Genomic DNA, 17092 nt, shown 5'->3' on the forward strand with positions numbered 1-17092 from the left:
GCCACGGGAGCTCCGTGAAAAGGGAAACATTTAACGAATAGCAAGACGCCGAAGGATCTTGCACAACATGCCGCCTACTGCCGCTCCATGCTGAAGACAACAACCGTGCTCCGCAGCAGCCGCGCCCTCACCGCGCCTTGGGGTCGCCCTCTCTTTTGTTTCCGCTCCGCGGCAGGTGCATCGCGGGAAGGATGGCGCCGAACGAGCGCCTTTACGATCTCTTTTTATTCGCACCGTCTTCCGAGCGGGATCATGCGGTCGCCCGACGAGGGCAAGTTGCAGGGCAGCACCGTCAGCGCTGCTGCGACGAGACTCGAGAAGGGGTCGTAGCACTACTCGCTCTCGGGGAACGCATACAGCGCATAAACGACCGTCTGCAGCCGTGGAACGCCGCCTGAACTTGCGAGCACGACGACGGACGGAGCGACCGCTCGTCACCGCCGTCGCCGCTCCAGTGGGATGTCTGTATTGTGCCTCTCTTGCGGGGCGAGCGGCGTCGTGCACGGATCGAGAGGGGGGAGATGCGTGACGATTCGGCTGCGTCCGCGTGTTCGCACGCGTTCTCGGGGTACCTACCCATACGGGCGGCTTGTGCGTGCACGCCTGTCTGCCCGTGTGTGCGTACGCGACGAACGTACGAACTGCAGGATCCCGCATCTCGAAACGGATGCAACGGCCAATAGCACACATGAGAAGGGCAGGCGGCTGTACTGGTCAATCTAGGCCGCCAGAGGTTCTTCAACCTGCGACCCAATGTCATAACAGACAGCTGCTTTGCAGCGGTTGTCTTTTCTTTTATGTAGGTCTGGTTACATGCTCTTGCAACGGGTTGCACGCTCAATCCGGTTCGGCTGTGACACGGATTTTTGTTACCCTATAACGTATACGATAGATACAATAACACAAATTCAATGCCATTCCACTCTTTGAAAGTGGATGACGCCTGGAGCTGTTGGTGGGTTATTGGTTGGCTACGGACTCCAGCTCTAACAGAGCCGTAGCGTCGGGGAAGCGTTCGCCGGGATTGTAGCCACGCCGACGTCTTGCGTTTTCCGACTCGCGGTATTTGGGGTCCTGACGGGCATCGCGCTTCCGTGTGGCATCCGTGCCCCGATCGTCGTCGGTGGTCTTCTTCCGCCGCGGTCGCACCCATTACCGCTTTTTTTTTTTTCTTTTTAAGTAGGCCTCACTGTGCGATTTGCAGTGTGGGAAAGCCAGCTTACAAATACTACGCCTACATTGATCTTGAAGTCGGTTTTTATTTTATTTATTTACAGAATACTTATTTTATAACATGAATGAATTTCTGGAGAAACACTTCTCTTGGGGTAAATATACGCCGTCTATGTCAATACGGAGCACCGGAGGCGAAGGGAGAGGGTGCGTGGAAGTGAGGAGAACCGGTGTGCGGCATGAGAAAAAAAAAAAAAAAAAGGGGGGGGGGTTAGCTTATAACAGCTCCGCTGTAAAAACACTTAGCAGATGTTTCTGTAACTAGGACGAAACCTATCAATGCCGAGAATTTTTCACCGGGTCCAGATTGAGCGTGATAGTCAATGTGGTAGTAAGATAGGATGCATGCTCAAATACAGTTTGTTTTCTCGCTTCTTGGACGTGCAGGTGATCTGCCCAAATACAAGGAAGTCAAATTCAGTAGGAACCGATGTCGTTGCGCCGCTCACACATGCACCAGTCGTGGGTGACAGCTCGAAGATCTACAGAGCTGACGAGGACCGATCGAGCTGTGGTAATTTTATCTAGGGCCGCTATAATTACGCCAAGGGAAACATATTCAAGCATTAAAAATATTACAGTGGTTGTTTATATGTGCACTGAAACGATATTGTGCTGGTACATTAGTTGCATCAGCGTTAGCCAGTCTGAACGCATTGAAACATTCTTCGCACCACACCGTAGAGGGATGCACAAATATGTTGCAACGGTACAGCTTTCTTTCGTAGCCGTATACGGCTGCATGTAAGGTGGATGTCAAACTTTCCCCTTCATCGAAACAACACAACCTTGGGAGGTTCCCATAAATTGGTTAACTTACGTTTGTCCCCCACTCCGAGCTGTCGATCATCGCTCTGGCGCTGAAAACGGCTATCCTGGTTAGCTCGGTTGGTAAAGTGACTTCACAACTTAGGCCGGTGATCGCGAATTGCGAATTTTGCACCAGGACGGATTTTTCTTCAAATGATGATTTTCTCAGAAAGCTGTATAGCTTTCCCTTGAAGCCGCCTATCTGTGTTTCAGATGGATGTCGAATTTACTTTCGCGGAGAAGCTCCTCCTACACCCAGGTCTTTATTTGCTTTCCTGTCATGTTAAGAGATGTGAACATCAAAAAAGAGCATCCTCGGGCCGTTTACTTTGGCTTTAGTTCCTAACTTGTCTGCTACGTTGCTGACGTTGGTTAGTTGTTAGCATCCGTGGGGGACGAGTTCGCAGCAATAAAAGCGATTTCTGCGACTCCCAAGCAGTGCCACTCCAACGGTTTCCCGCGCTGAGCAAAAAGCCAGGCGCCGAAGCAACGCGCTACGTGTTTGTGCGTCCTTTCAGTATCGCTCTTTAACTCTCACGCTGTCTCTTTCGGACACGGCCCGCACTTCTCATATAAGCGTCCACTCTTGTAACCTTCACCTTCCTTACCTCTTACAGCAGGGTCAGCTAATCGGTGGAGGTCGGGTCTCAAAAAGCCAATCATCCAATCGGAAAGAAGCGAAGAGCTGTAACGCAGACGAGCGGGAAACGCAAGCCCAGTGGCAACACGGGCTGCCGAAGCAGCAGGCCGTTAACGAGGTTTACAAGACATCTCGGAAACGTCACGCTCCGTGGAGCACGTGTGCCGCCAGTGACCCGAGAGAAGCAGGTGAAATGTCAGCCTCTCGCGCCGGAACCTGTTCCGACGATCTCCGCCAGGGGGATTTCCGCGCGCGCGAGTGGCACGTCCACGCCTTCCCAACTCTATGTGAATCTTGTCCGGGGCTAAGTTTCCCTCCCCGCACGAGTATGTCGGCCGCCCCGTTTTCGCCCTCGTCCGTCGGAAACGAGCAAGAAAAAGGGCAGTTCCCTATGCAGAAAAAAAAAAAAAAAAAAAAAAAAAAAAAAAAAAAAAAAAAAAAACGGAACACGGCAGTTTGTAGAACACACTGATTTTCATTTTCGGCGTGAGTGATGATGGCGGCCCGCAGCTCGCTGCGGGAAACCCGTCGAAGCAAATGAACAGAAGCGCGGTAAATTTAACGTTTCCGGTTTAGTGCGACACCGAAGACATTTTAAAGGCACGGAGCGAGTCCTTTATATCCTTTGGAAGGTTTTCTTCCATTTATCTTCGAAGGCTCGACTGCGTGTGTATAGATTTCGTGTTATGTGAACCTTGTCGCTTGCTTTGGGTTGTCCTCTAAATTGATAAATTTAGGGGACAACTTAACCCACCGTACGTGAAGAGCAATGGTCTTGCATTGAAGGCTCGATATTTCAAAATTTGCTCGTCCGAAACACGGCGTAGCGTAATGATACTTTGGGAATTACAAGGTTGGAAGGTACAAGAAAAGTGTGCCAAGACTGCTGCACGGTAATCCTTTCAGGTAGGGTACAAAAAAAAGTCGAATATGAAACTATATGTAAGGTAAAATACAAAAAAAAAAAACACTAACCCACGAAGCAAGTACGAAAAATAAAAAAATTACAAGCAAGGAACTTTAAATGATAAATCACGTAAAATGGACATTTAGGACATAAAAATAACTAATAATTAGTCATAGATGTCTCATTTACGAGCAAATGTTCTGAAGTTCAGCTCGCGTGCCCATACTGTATGCACTTGGCTCATAGGAAAAGTTGAAACAGCATAAAACACGTAGGAGTATATTATCGCATGCATCGATACACGCACACGAACGCACGTATCCATTGTACTGCCCCACAATTCCTACAAATGGTGTTTCATCAACCCGGATTACCCCAAATACGAGTGACCTTCGTTGTGTCTAAAAAACTGGTCGTCAACTGTTGAAACAACAAAGGCAAAAAAAAACGAAAAAAGAACGTTATGTGGTCCTGGAATACAGGACATTCACATGGTTGTGTGTTACGGAATTGGGTAAGGCCGGGTTCAGACTGTTGCCCCAACTGTCGTAATAACTTTAAATAATGACTTCATTTCACGTCTCGGCCAACCGAACTGCGTGACACGCCGTTTTCTTACGTTCATAGATCACGATATGGCTTTTGCGTCGATAGTCTGAACGTAGCCTAACATTGCTATGCGTAAAGCAGTTAATGCATTTTAACGCTTACCCCCTTAAAGGGACACTGAAGTGAATTTGTCAAGCTCCCGTTTTTGCTTGCACTGCATAGACTGGCTCAAATTAGCACACTTTTCATCGTTTATCCGGTTGACAAATCGGTAATTATTTTACAAAGCGCGAAAGAAGAAAAACTACCATGCGCGGTTTGCGGCGGCCGCACCAACTAAGGCTGTGACGTTGAGAGGAGGGGCGCCGTGATTGGACGATGCCCAAGGTTAGCAATCACACAAGTTTCGGTTTCGGTTTCGGTTCTGTAAAACATAACCAATGGCTTTGTTGGATGGGCATTCTCAATATCTCAGTAATCATCGTACCGCGCTTCTGCCATGTTGTCGGCTGTAAAATGCACAAGATAAGCCTCCCAGGACGGCTTGTAGTCGTAGCATTCACTAGCCGAGACCTACGCAGTGCATGAACGCCCTCCGCGTACCCGCAGACGCCCAAATGTCATGCGCTTTTCCCCCATATTTGGAGCTTGCCTCCCTCATGCCTGTATCGTAAAAAGCGTGTTCGCACCAGGCCAAGGGTCTGTTCATTCTGGCCTGTGCCCACTGCCTGCAAGCAGTCGGTGCTTATGGCAACAGCACGCCAACGAGAACTCGCTAGCGCGCCAGTGCCAGCCTGCGCGCGTTTTGTGAACTAGTTCGTGTAGCCATGAACGTTGCGGCCCCAAAAAAGGTGAACTCAATATAGAAAACATCGGCGGAAAACAAAAAAGTTAACTTACAAAAAAAAAAGCACGTACCCGCGGGGATTCGAACTCGTGACTCGCCAAAAATTTGCAATGAATTTCTTGCGCCTCAGACTATTAGGCTACGAAGCGGGACGCGAAGGCCTTGCTAATATAGGGTATATATTGTACAACCGGTTTACATTTTTATTTAGTTTGGGCATTTCAAGCCGCTTAGGTGACTATTTGTTGTACTGCGATCGTGCAGTAACCGTCGCCCGAGTTTCCACAGTAGCTCACGTCTAGCAATTGCATTTCGTAGACGGAAAAGCGTTCGCAGATGCGTAGTCGTGCTGCTGACCGCTGTGCTTGTTCGCTCGCCCAGCGCAAAAAAGTGCTTCCCGCGCCCTAGTTTTACGCTGTACGGTAAAAATATCAGTTGATTTTATTTGCTTAGTACCTATATTGACTTCGCTGACTCTTCTCCCGCCTTCAAGAGGCCTTCGCTGACTGGCGTACCAGTCAGCGAAGCGTCGCATGTGCAGCGCTTGTGTGAAGCGACCTTGATTCGGAGCTAGATACAGTGTACAAACAAACGAAGTAAAGAAAGGCACATTCTTCCATTCACAAACGTGTCCTGGCTTCGTTTCAACTAAGCGAACGAATTGCGACCAAGCAATTTTTTTTAACCTCCTTGATTGCGACGACCCGCCGGCGGCCGGCGGACGAGACGCTGGGCCGACTGACTCTGTCGGCCCTGGAGCCGTGCAGTAGCGCAGCCGTGGCGCAGCCAATTGCCAGCTCATCCCCTCCTGACGTCACACGAAAACGCCACAGAAAATGGGCGAGCGTAAAGAGAGGAGGACAGCGTTTTCGAATTAGTTTTTCTACTAAATAGAATCGCGTAAACGCGCCTAGAGTGGTCGAAACATGGCCTGGGGACTCCGGACTACAATTTGCGCTAGTAATCCCGCAATGTTTACATATCACTTCAGTGTCCCTTTAACCGTCCGGTAGTGTCGACATCACTCACTATCTTATATGGCAAATTCAGAGCGGCTGGGAAAAGAGAATCGGACAGGAACGGATCGGATGCGTTTGACCGGAAGGCGCGTGCTATTATCGCCATACCGGTTAGAACGATTCTTGGCGCCGAGGGCTCAATAAAGTTGCCCTCTCTCTACCTCGCTCCATTTTGTCTCCATCAACTTACTATCCTTCGCCCCGCATTGTGCATACATATGAACAAGGAAAACAAGTGAATTTCGCGTTCACCCACCCGCATCTCATCGAGATCAATGGGAGGAATCGGCGCCACACATTGTGGAGAAAGTGCCCTGGGTGTGATATTTAAAAGTGCAGCTCCAAAAGAGCGGTTTCTTGAAGTGTCTACGGGCAACGGAGAAATTGATGGAAGGATTAAACGAGGGGGTAAATGCTGAAGCGATCGCCAGTACACGCCTCTTCAATAAAGCGTGCAATACTTTGCCTGATATGCTGCTTTATTTGGTTGACTTCGTCTAAATAACAGCAGCTGCACAGCAGGTAGCCCGATTGCTAAAATTATGGCGTGTGGTATACGGCACACTTACTTTTAAAGCATACATTTGTGTGTTCTAGATACAGAACTGGACAGCCTGCTTTGAAATTTAACAAACTTGCGTAACCGCAGCCCGAAAAACGGGCAAGGCGTGTCCTGTCCAGGGAACTGGTGGTTGTCTGCCGACCAACTAAGCGACACCCGGTGGACGCGTTCTAACGTTCAGTGCTTCCCGTATATAGGACGTTTGGAAACCGTAAGACATGTCGTAGATAAAAGTCAGATTGAGGAGCGTATTCTAGAAAAAGTAGCAATATAAAAGCAAATCAAAATAAAAAGACAGAGCGAATCGAGCGCGGAAACAAAAATGAGTGCTTTAAATCACCCGGTTTTCTATTTTAAGTGCGCGACAACGCCGCAACGCAATAATGGCTGCGAAGTTAGTTCGCGTGCGGCGATTTTCGAGAACCCTGGACAACGCGAAGCCGTTTTAGTGCGTGTCAGCACCTAGCCCCTTCGCGGTTGTGCACACTGCGTCAACGCCTTTCAAACTGCTGACCCTACACAACCCATCACCCCGCCCTACATACATATTCGCTTAGTGCGAGAAACAGAGGCCCGGCCGCGAATTCGCTTCTTGTGCCACCGGGTGTAGTTAGTCCGGGCGGACACCTGCGCCACATGGTGCCGTGACTCGTTCATCACGCATCCTATTAACGCTCCCCTATTCATCCACCACTCCGGACCGACTGAACGGCGCTCAATACATTGTCGCGTACGTGATAGGACAGGAGCGCCACTCCTTTCGGTTTCCCCGGTTCCCGTTTCAGCCCTAGTCGGCGCAAGGTTTGCCGGGGAATGAGCCACGGCTGGTTTCTTCCTTATCCTCTCTCGACCAATTTTTGTCGTCCCTGAAGGTGGATCAGTGGTCAGGGCAGCTAATGGTCCGTGAAACTAAAACGCAGAAGGAGAAACCGAAACGTGGCTGAGGACAGGCGGCACCCCGGGGTGCCTGAGTATGGCTATCCGTTTACAACTCTGCACGCGCGCTGCATACAAAGGAGATGCTGTATGCACACGCACGAGGCGCAAAAATGGCCTCCGAGCGTTAATTGTCGCTACCCTGGATGTTAGCCTTACAGGGCGACTCCACCCCGGGGCGGCCTGCTTCGAGGGAGGCCACGGAGGAGCACATTATCCTAGGCGTGGCCGGCGGCTACCGCGGCAATGCGTAGGCTAAGAGGCAGTGGCAGTGCGGTGAAGGTGCCCTGCGCTGTTTTACTTCGCTCGTGTACTTGCACTGTTTTTTTATGCAGGGAAGAAAAAAGAAGTAAAGCGGTACACTGTCCACTGCACGCCTGCCAGGCGATACCTTTTTGGTGTGGCGGTCACCTACGCTTTGGGGACACCGCTAATTACACGTTCCGTCCCACGCGGCTGTCCGGCAGGAGTGCGTGGCTGCTCTAATTAGAACAAATGCTGCTTTGCGTCCGTTATGCCTGTCCGATCGCCGTCCTTTGTGACCAGATTTTTCTCGGCTGGCGAAACAAACAAACAAACAAAAAAACGTATCGAGGCGATCGGCAGGCGTTCCAGATATTGCGTGGTGGTGATATTTGTTTTTGTTTTTATGGCTAACGGTTGCGGTCAGCTTACACTGAGGGCTGCCGAGGGCCTTTAGTGGAGGCTGATAGGTATGCCTTCAGTGAAAGCTTTTTAGGTATGCATCTTTTTAGGTGCATACCTAAAAAGGAATGGAGAAAAAAAGAACATTTTTTTTTATTTCACAACATTGATGCAGGTATACGTGCACGCACGTTCCCTAAGATGTTCTCAACTTTCAGGCCATGATCTCGTAACATTCATAGCCTAATAAACTTGCACGAAATTTACACATTGAAATATAAGAATGTTCCAGGTCGTCATTAGGTTCGCCCTTCGATATGCGCTCTAAACCGTACGTGACTGCGATTGCCGAATTCGTAACGGGAACCGGTGTTTTCAGGGCACACCTGGAAAATCCCGAACACAAATCAGCATAACGTTTACGCATGCCTCCGATTTAGAAATGTAAAACAGACCCTTCTTGCCACCCTACACTCTTAATCTGGTTCCATGTAAGTTCCAGTTAAACGGGGCGATCCACACATTTTTATCTGGATCCAAACGAAGAATAACTGGAACGAGAGATATAAGTGGATCTTATCTGGAACTGTCCATTTGTTTTCTTTACGTTTGTGTTTATTATGTGGAACCGAATAAATGAGGGGATGCGCTGTCGGCCGTTCCAGTTACTGTTCCACTTATGTCCCAGTAAAAATTTTGGACAGTGCTTTTGTATATTTTTTGCTCGTGTCTTGTTCCACATGACTTGTGCGCTGCAGTGAAGTATGCACTGAATCGTGCAATAACTGGAACAATGAACCACATATATATTTGACGCGCTTTGGCGCACAAGCGCACGCACAAGCACTTGCACGCACACGCCCACAGACATAGATACAGACACGAACGCACACCCGCGCACCCACACATACACACACACATGCATGCTGTCACACACGCACACACGCACGCACCACATAAAATTTAATAAACTTCGTCGATATCTATGGAACTGTCTTAGAGAAGTTTACTTATATAAGACGGCTAAGACGTATTTTTAGTGACGTTATTTGACAGAAAACAATATGTCCACTGCTATAACAACACCGTACAAAGCATGAAAGGTGCGAGAAAAGGGTATCTTAGCGAAAATAGAAATTTCACGAACCCCTTTCAGGTTGTCTGCGGCGCTCAGACCGCTTTAGTGAATATCGTCTTTTGCTAATTGCAGACGCGCAGTACGTCTGAAATCACCAATGACTTGAATTTCAGAAGGACCAGATGTCCTCAGGTTCTCCTTCTGCGTTTGGGACAGAGCCGTGGTAGTGCTGAAGAATTCATTGGGCTTTTGTGGATACCTCATAAGGAAATATATATTGTTGTTGAGACTATTGCAAGTTCTGCATTTGGTTCACAAAGCGTCGCAGAAACATTGTTTTTTGCTCAATGCTCAGCCATCAGCTCGCTGTGTTGTAGTACGTGCACAATTTTAAGTGATTTACAGGAACGTATGAATGGCTACAATCTGCTGTAAAATAGGTACTTAGTCCACTTTATTTATGCCCTGATGCGGTATATACATAGTGTTAACCGACTGTGCCGCATTTTACACTGCACGCAGCATGTCACGAATGCAGTTATATATGCTTGGATGTTCGTTAGCATTTTTCGTCTCGTGCATGCTATTAAGGGTGACTCACCTGATCCAATTCATATGGGACTCACTAATTCATGACGCAAATTCATGAGACTTACTAATTCAAAAGCACCATGTACCGATACAAGAAGTTTTACAAATTCACAGAAATGACACTAACGACCTGGTTTGCTTCTTCTAGAAATACAGTAGACCCACGTTAAGACGAACTTGGTTAAAACGAACACTGATTAAGAACCACAACATTTTTCTCTTGTAACGTCCACAATGCAATACACCTCCGCTTAAGACGAATTTCGGATAATACGCATACATTTTTACGGTCCGTTCGGGTTCGTCTTAACGGGAGTCTGCTGTATATCATTTCTTCGCAGAGATAAAAAAAAACAAGAAACGCATTTTGGTTTATCCAGTCTTCACTGGAAGGTGCTAGCGGTCTCACCATGCGAGAGTTTTATTTCTTTGTTTCAGTAGAGAAGCGACATATATCTAAAATAAGCAAACTAGGCCGTTGTGAATATCGGTATGTATTTGTAAAACTATTCGTATTGGTGCACGATGGTTTTTAAGTCCGTTGGCCATGACGTAGTAAGTCCGATAGGAATGCTAACATCTGAGTCCCTTTTAATTTCCACAAGCAAAAACAAGAGCCTCTTTGCAAAGAGCGGTTGACTGGGTGAACGGAACTAAACCTAGATATACCACGTGATACCTGCATTATTTTGTATGTATTAAGGCTGAAATGACATTGTAATTCCTAATTATGCTGTGCAGTAACGGCAAAAATACGCAGAGTTAACTTGCTGTTGTTGTGTCTTGTCATAGTAATTGAAGTTCATTGAATGACCCGCCTTCTCCAGCTGCTTCCCCAGTTGCTGTTTTCCTGTAGTATTGGTGTTCAGGAGGGAAAAGGGCTGGGAAACGGGCCGATGTATTATTACTTACTAATTAGCTGTAAGTAGCTTTATATAACGTGGGTATCTAAGAGCGTCGCAGTATATTTTATTGACTACGGAAAGGCTTGTTGTCAAGAAAAGCAGTAAATGAAGCCACGCCCTTTTGCATTCATTGTAAACAGTAACGGAGAAATTGTCATCCTAAGTTAAGCTCGGATATCGCACGCACTCACGACCCTCCGCGAAACAACTTTAGCCAGTACTAACGCGCTAACGCGGCTATTATCTGAGCTTTGTTTCGGCCTCAGCGGGCGTAAACGTCCGCTTAGACGCATACGCCCGTTTTCCGAATCCAATAAAAGCCATCACGTGTGCCGAGTTTGTATGAGTTCTTATGCGGGCGCATCGCCAAAGCCTCCGCGAGAACGAAAGTACGCCGAAGCCATGAGGAAAAGACCGCCACTCCATTAGCGCATTCAATGCGCATGCGTCAGCAGCAGCACGGCAGAGCTGTTTTTGCGTTGATTCACGGTACAGTGGGGCTGCAACGGGTACGATGACGACGGATGAAAATCGGGACTGCGTCAACACTTTAAACGACAGCAGCGCTCCCACCTTCCAGGATTCCCTCCGCTAATTTTACGGTCTTCCGCATGCAGCGCCACCAGTGGCACTCCCAAGCGGGTTTCTCAATTGCTCGCGCGATGCGCCTGATATTTACTAAAGAAATTCTCGGTCACGCTGGCGAGAACCGTTAGCGCCGTTAGCAGTTTACATTGGGTTGATTGCGGCGTGCAACTGCTAATTTTTTCATATCCCTGGGCTGTATTTCCTGCTCGACGATGTGGAGTTTTGCCAGGAGGCGCAAAAAAGGTCAGTGCTGCTTATTTATGTGCTGGTAACGGTTGTTGTTCAGTGACATCCTTGTTAACTGCGTCCGATAAACATACCGCGTCTATGCCCGTTGTTCGTGTGTCGTTCATGCTTGTGGTCGCGGCGTGTAACATTTTGTGTTGGAGAAACGTTTGCAGCCGTAATTTACCAAAACTCCCGTGTTCGTGGGTCAGAGTCGGCTGGAAATTTCTGACTGCGTACGTCAGAAGTTCCTGGTTTGCGCGTTTCATGAGTGGATGTTCCCTTACTGTGTGGCTTTGCTTAGTTGTATATTGACGGTAGCTGTGTATGTCTGCGGTAGCGAATCTTCTCGGGTTAGTCGCTCGCGATAATCGCGCGTGCACACGTGTACAACTTCCAAGCAAGTTTGTCGAAGCGTCCGTCCTTAGATTTATTGGTATTTTTAAAACTTGCGTGGTAATTGCGGCGTTGTGTTAGTCTGATGAGTAGAATGCCATTTACTGTGCTTACTAGACCGGGAGTCTTCGACCTTGCCCGTTGCGCGCAAGGTAGACGCTATTTCGAGTTGTGTTGATGTGCTTTCAAAGCGTCAGCTTACGTTTATCTGTGCAGTGTGTTATGCAGTTCCATGTTTCTTCCAATTCCTTTGACCAATTGAGATGATCTATTTTACATTGCCTGAAGTGTAGAGAAATGGAAGGGACAGTGGTTGTCTTAGCAGTACCGCAGTAACAAACGTTTCTTTTGTAGAGGGGAAGAAATATGTGGAAACACGCAGCGGGTATATAGAAAGTGTGCTGCCGTTTCTATGCTGTTAATGTCACTGGTAACTTGAGACTTCAGGATAATTATCCAATATCCATAATTAGTGGTTGCTACTTCAGGAACCGCGTTAGAAATAAGCCACTCTTGCATTTTTATGCCGTCAATGTCGGTGGCAAACCGAGAGTCGCAATAATTTCCGACAACGCTCCGGTGATAAGTTCTTGCATCACTATGTGCACCCAACATTAACCCATTTCTGTGCTTCCTTGAACTTAGAAAATATACTGAGAAAGCAGATTGCTACATTCTGTATTCGATCTGTGTAACCTGTCCAGATGCAGACTATGGCTGACTGTGGAGAAATTTGTCTCTACACTGGTAGTTTGCGACAATTGTTTTCCTTTGTCTGAAAAACAGAAATTAAAACGAATTATTTCCATTCCTTACATATACCTGTGAAATCATGGCTGTGGCATTCACTGTGGCTGAAGACATCTTCGGCACGCCGAGGCGTCGTCGTGACAAGTGTGACAGATTGTGAATGCATTGTGGAAGTCATAAAGCCACGAAAGAGTGCCTCTTGAGTGTTGCGTATTATACAGACGTTCACCACTCCGCATGGAGCAATGACAGGTGAGCCTAAAAATGTTCAAATATTTTTATATTTAAAATTGTTTCGCCTGAAAACGTTACCAGGGCTCGTGATGCAAAATAAATTTTAGCACAACTAATCAGGCCTTGTACGAGATCTTGTAGTACTCCCTTCTTAGAGGGAAGCGTAAATTTATGCTTCGATATTTTTATACTGTTTTTATTTCTAGGAAATAGGGCGGACTGGGACTTAAAACAATGGAACAAGGAATGCATACTGCCATTTTCCTGGTTCTTGAAGGCGTGTGTTCACCGTTCTTGAAGTCGTGTGTTCACAAAAAGGAAACACGTGAAAGCCGTTGTACGGGATGAAATCATTGCATTGTACAAGTAAGTACGCACTCCCAGTTCTGGAACTTTGATGGTCCCTTTTTAGGTAGTTGCATTATACGTAATGGCTTCGGAACACCATTTCAGTGACAACTTGACCTGTAGGTGAAAACAACACTAAGAGCTTTTGGGAACACGTTGGCAAAACTTTCCTGGAAAATCACTCCGAGGAGGCCCTGCCAGGAACGCCTGCATCTTAATTTGAGTTGGGTAAGTTGGCATTTTATTTTTGTGGGACTCAATTTATGGTAGTGTTTACTGAAGCTGGCATTTTATTTTTGCGGGACTGAATTTGTGGTAGTTTTCTTTGTAGCAAAATCTTACTGTTAAAAATAAATCGTGAACTCCAATATTGGGAAATACCTTCACATTCAGCCTGTTTCGGATGCTGCAACATGTGGACAAAAAAACTATTATTTTGCATTCAAGTTTTGCAAACATTTTGCTTTCACATTGAGAGTTGCTGCTGTGATAATACGGCACCACGGCCACGCCCAGTGCGGTTGCTTTCCAGAATTAGAGAACGGCCATTGACAGTCTGTGCTAATATTTTTTGTACATTGTTAGCAGCATTCCCAGAAAATAACCAAGAAATCGCTGATATTTTAATCAATTACTGTGCTATAAAAGGGGTATCCTAAGCAACCCACTCATTTAAAGCCATCGTCTAACAAAATTTTCTTGTTCCTTCCTTAAAGGTACATGACGTGGTCCAGTTATTCTCAAGGTCCAGTTATTTTGAGAGAAGAGAATGGCAGCGTAAATATTGTCTGCAAGAAACACGTCATGGATTTTCCGCCTGCATTGTCGCATCAAGATGTGGTCATCCTCCTCGCCGTATATTTCATCTTAATCTCCTGAAACTTATGCGACTTTGGAGAGTTCTTGGGACTTTTGCAGAGAGTTCTTGGCCATTTAACAGTGGCCTGGTGTCATTTAAGTTTAAAGCTCTGTTGAAAGACTTGATGTGGTCACTCTACTTGGGGTTTTAAATTATTGTTAGACGTTTAAGCCTATTCGGAAAGATATGTCGTGGTTCAAATGATTGGTAGATGCAAGCGGCATGTCAACTGCAAAAGTGAAGTCGTGCTTTCCTTTGCAATTTTTCATTATTGGCACAAAGCGCAGGCTGCCTTTGCCGCTGCTCTGTTACTCTGTTAATGTAGCTAATGGCACTGCACTGTAACGTTTTTATTATTCAAGTGCAGCTCGAAATTTTTTCCATGGCAGTGCTGCTGTTGATGGATGCAAACTGAGAGTAATTATTTACACAGACGGTTTGGGGTTTTATTAATCAATTTTTGTACTCTATCTTAGCTGACACCTAAGCCCTAGAAGAATGCGAAATATACATATTTGGCTTGAAAAAGTTGTTTACTTTGGACAAAGTTGCATTTCTCGCTTGTTAGAGGCAGTGCTTTGGTCACAAGCATACTGTCGTCATGATAGTAGGGTTTGTATTGCACGCAACTGAATTTTACCTCAGATAAATGTTTCGGCTGGAAAAATGCTTCCAAGTTCGCTTGGTAAAATTGGTCACCTGTATGTTTCGACGCTACCTGGCTTGGTTATTTGGGATGTCTGAATTGTTCTTGAGGGAACTAATAACGTCTTTAGAGTTAGGCTGCTTGATAAATTTTATCAAGCAGCTTTGCGTAACATGCTCCGAGCTATCTGGTTTGAAAAATTTTGTAAGATTCACACTGGGACCTATGAGCTTTTTTTTGGATAAGTTATTTTAAATAGCTACAAATTGTCGGGGAAAGAACGCGGCTTCAGTGAAAGGCTTTTTCAGGGCGCGTATATAGTCGGTTTTGGCTACAGTTAGCTTGATATTACAGTTAGCTTGATATTGATATATGGTGTATGTTTTAGTTGTGCAATAGTGCCACATGCTTCCGGTAATTTTTTCTCTGGAAATGTTAAATTGTTAGTATTGGCTCCGGTGTTCTTTTCCTACATTCTTGCAGGTCTTGTGATAATCCAACCGTGTATGGCTTGTATTTTTGACTTTTCCCTACAATTTAATAGCAAACTGCATTTTTTGGAACCGGGATGCGTAAACATGGTATGGCAAGCGCAGTGGGTACTTCCGCATTTGCGGTACCTGATTTCATGTCATAAAACAGCATATTTTATGCTCACTGTTGTGTAATGCTTTTTGAGTTACTGCGAGGATAGATGTACAAGTCTGTTTGTGACGCGGTTGCGCTTAAAGCCATCTTTATTACCCACGTGTTTTTAGCAAAAAAGAATGGTAAATATTAGCAAAAATAGGAAAATGCCACTTAGATCGTTTTGGCCACTTGATATCGTTTTGGTATTTGATCCTGTACGCTGGTCATTTTCTGCCCAAGTGGAAACAGATGTCTCCGTATCTCAAATGTACGCAATACTACGAGCGAATAAAATTTCCTTAGTGTTTTTAAAAGCATTGTATCAGTGCTAATAGTTGGTTTGGTGTGTATTTTAATGCGAGTCTTGTTTCTTTTACATGCAGCCAAAACCCAGAACAGGATTCGGCGGATGAAGCCAAAGTCTCTGTGTGCCGCTCCAGGTATCTCAGACCAACTTTTATATAGAACTGTGCTCCGATAGGCAACTGTTGGGAACTGTCAGGGACCACACTGCTGCGGCGGTTTCTGTTTTCCAATTGTTGGTATCACTGTGGGCCATATGTCAAGGCTGCGTTAGAATGGTGCTTGCGGTTTCCTTCTGATACCAATGCATCCGCCAGCCTGGCAAATGACCTCAGTTTATACCAACAGGAAAGCAGACATGTTGGAAAAGTGGAGTCCCATAGACAGCTTCTCAACGTCTATCGGAACACCGTTTTATATAAACAGCTGGTCTGAAGGTACCTGGAACGGCGCACCGGATAAATCCATAATCATTTTACGTGGATCAGTGTTCCAGTAACTTACACTACCAGTTTATTTGGTACAGTGATCCGTATATTTTTATTTGGAACGCCGATCCAGATAATTAGCTGCAAAAATAGGTGGTGCACTGTTCCACTTACATTTTCAGGATATGTGGAACACGGTTCCAAATATATAAGTGGAACTTTTTTGCAAAAAAGTTCCAGTTACTAAGTGGATCTTATGTGGATCCAGATTAAGAGTGTACCAGCTAACTTACAACCAAATTCCTTGAAGGATGTCCCACTTTCCCCTCCTACCCACCCAACTGAGAAAAAGTGGTCTGGGACGCACTCCTGCATTTTAAACCCCAACAGACTATTTCTCCCATTGTTGTTTCTTACTCATACCCATCCTGAGCCAAAGCTCCACTATACTCCTATGGGGGTCTGCTGCCTTACCAAGATATTCCCGAGTTTTCATTAGTAACAGCGAATCTGTTTAGCAACTCGTTGATTGCGTTTTACAAAACTCAGTGTAATAGTGTAAAGAAAAGAAATCACCGTCACCGGAAGGTTTCGAACCTGCGCCTGGTAGATCAGCGGAGTTGGAGTCAGTCGCCTTTCCCATTCGGCTACAACCGTGAGTTTGTAACCGACAGTCAATTGTAACCGGCTTACTCAATCGGCTGTGACTGTGAGGGAGAGGAATCACGGCGCCTGCTCGACACAGAACACGTGGGTACACGTTCCCCCGCGGGCACCTAGTCTAAGTGTGCGTGTTCCGTTCGTTCGTTCAGCTTCTTTGAGTTGCTTCTTCTTCGCCGTTATAGCAACGAAGAGGAGTAAAGGTCGTTGCGGCGGTGAAGAAGCAGCAAATCGGCTGCAATCGTGGTCTTAAACCGTCGTGATGGTCGTGAAGGTTGCGTACAGTTTCGCTACCTTCAGGTC

The 17092-nt window shown here is 46.3% G+C and overlaps 1 protein-coding gene and 1 long non-coding RNA gene across 3 annotated transcripts in view; both read left to right on the forward strand.

Annotated features, from left to right (window-relative positions):
* Positions 1-17092, forward strand: part of LOC144145743 (uncharacterized) — a 265611-nt gene that overhangs the window by 106979 nt on the left and 141540 nt on the right. The gene's annotated exons all lie outside the window — the stretch shown is intronic.
* LOC144145741 (uncharacterized) lies at positions 11417-15976 on the forward strand. 2 transcript variants are annotated; one of them, XR_013317581.1, is made up of 5 exons: positions 11417-11553; positions 12792-12933; positions 13122-13281; positions 13369-13491; positions 13980-15976. It is a non-coding gene; the product is annotated as an uncharacterized LOC144145741 (long non-coding RNA). The 2 variants fall into 2 exon arrangements; XR_013317580.1 differs by having other exon boundaries at positions 11422-12933.

The sequence above is a fragment of the Haemaphysalis longicornis genome, unplaced genomic scaffold (genome assembly GCF_048455015.1).
Source record: "Haemaphysalis longicornis isolate Haplotype H1 unplaced genomic scaffold, Haemaphysalis longicornis Haplotype H1 scaffold_7, whole genome shotgun sequence".
Classification (NCBI taxonomy): Eukaryota; Metazoa; Arthropoda; class Arachnida; order Ixodida; family Ixodidae; genus Haemaphysalis; species Haemaphysalis longicornis.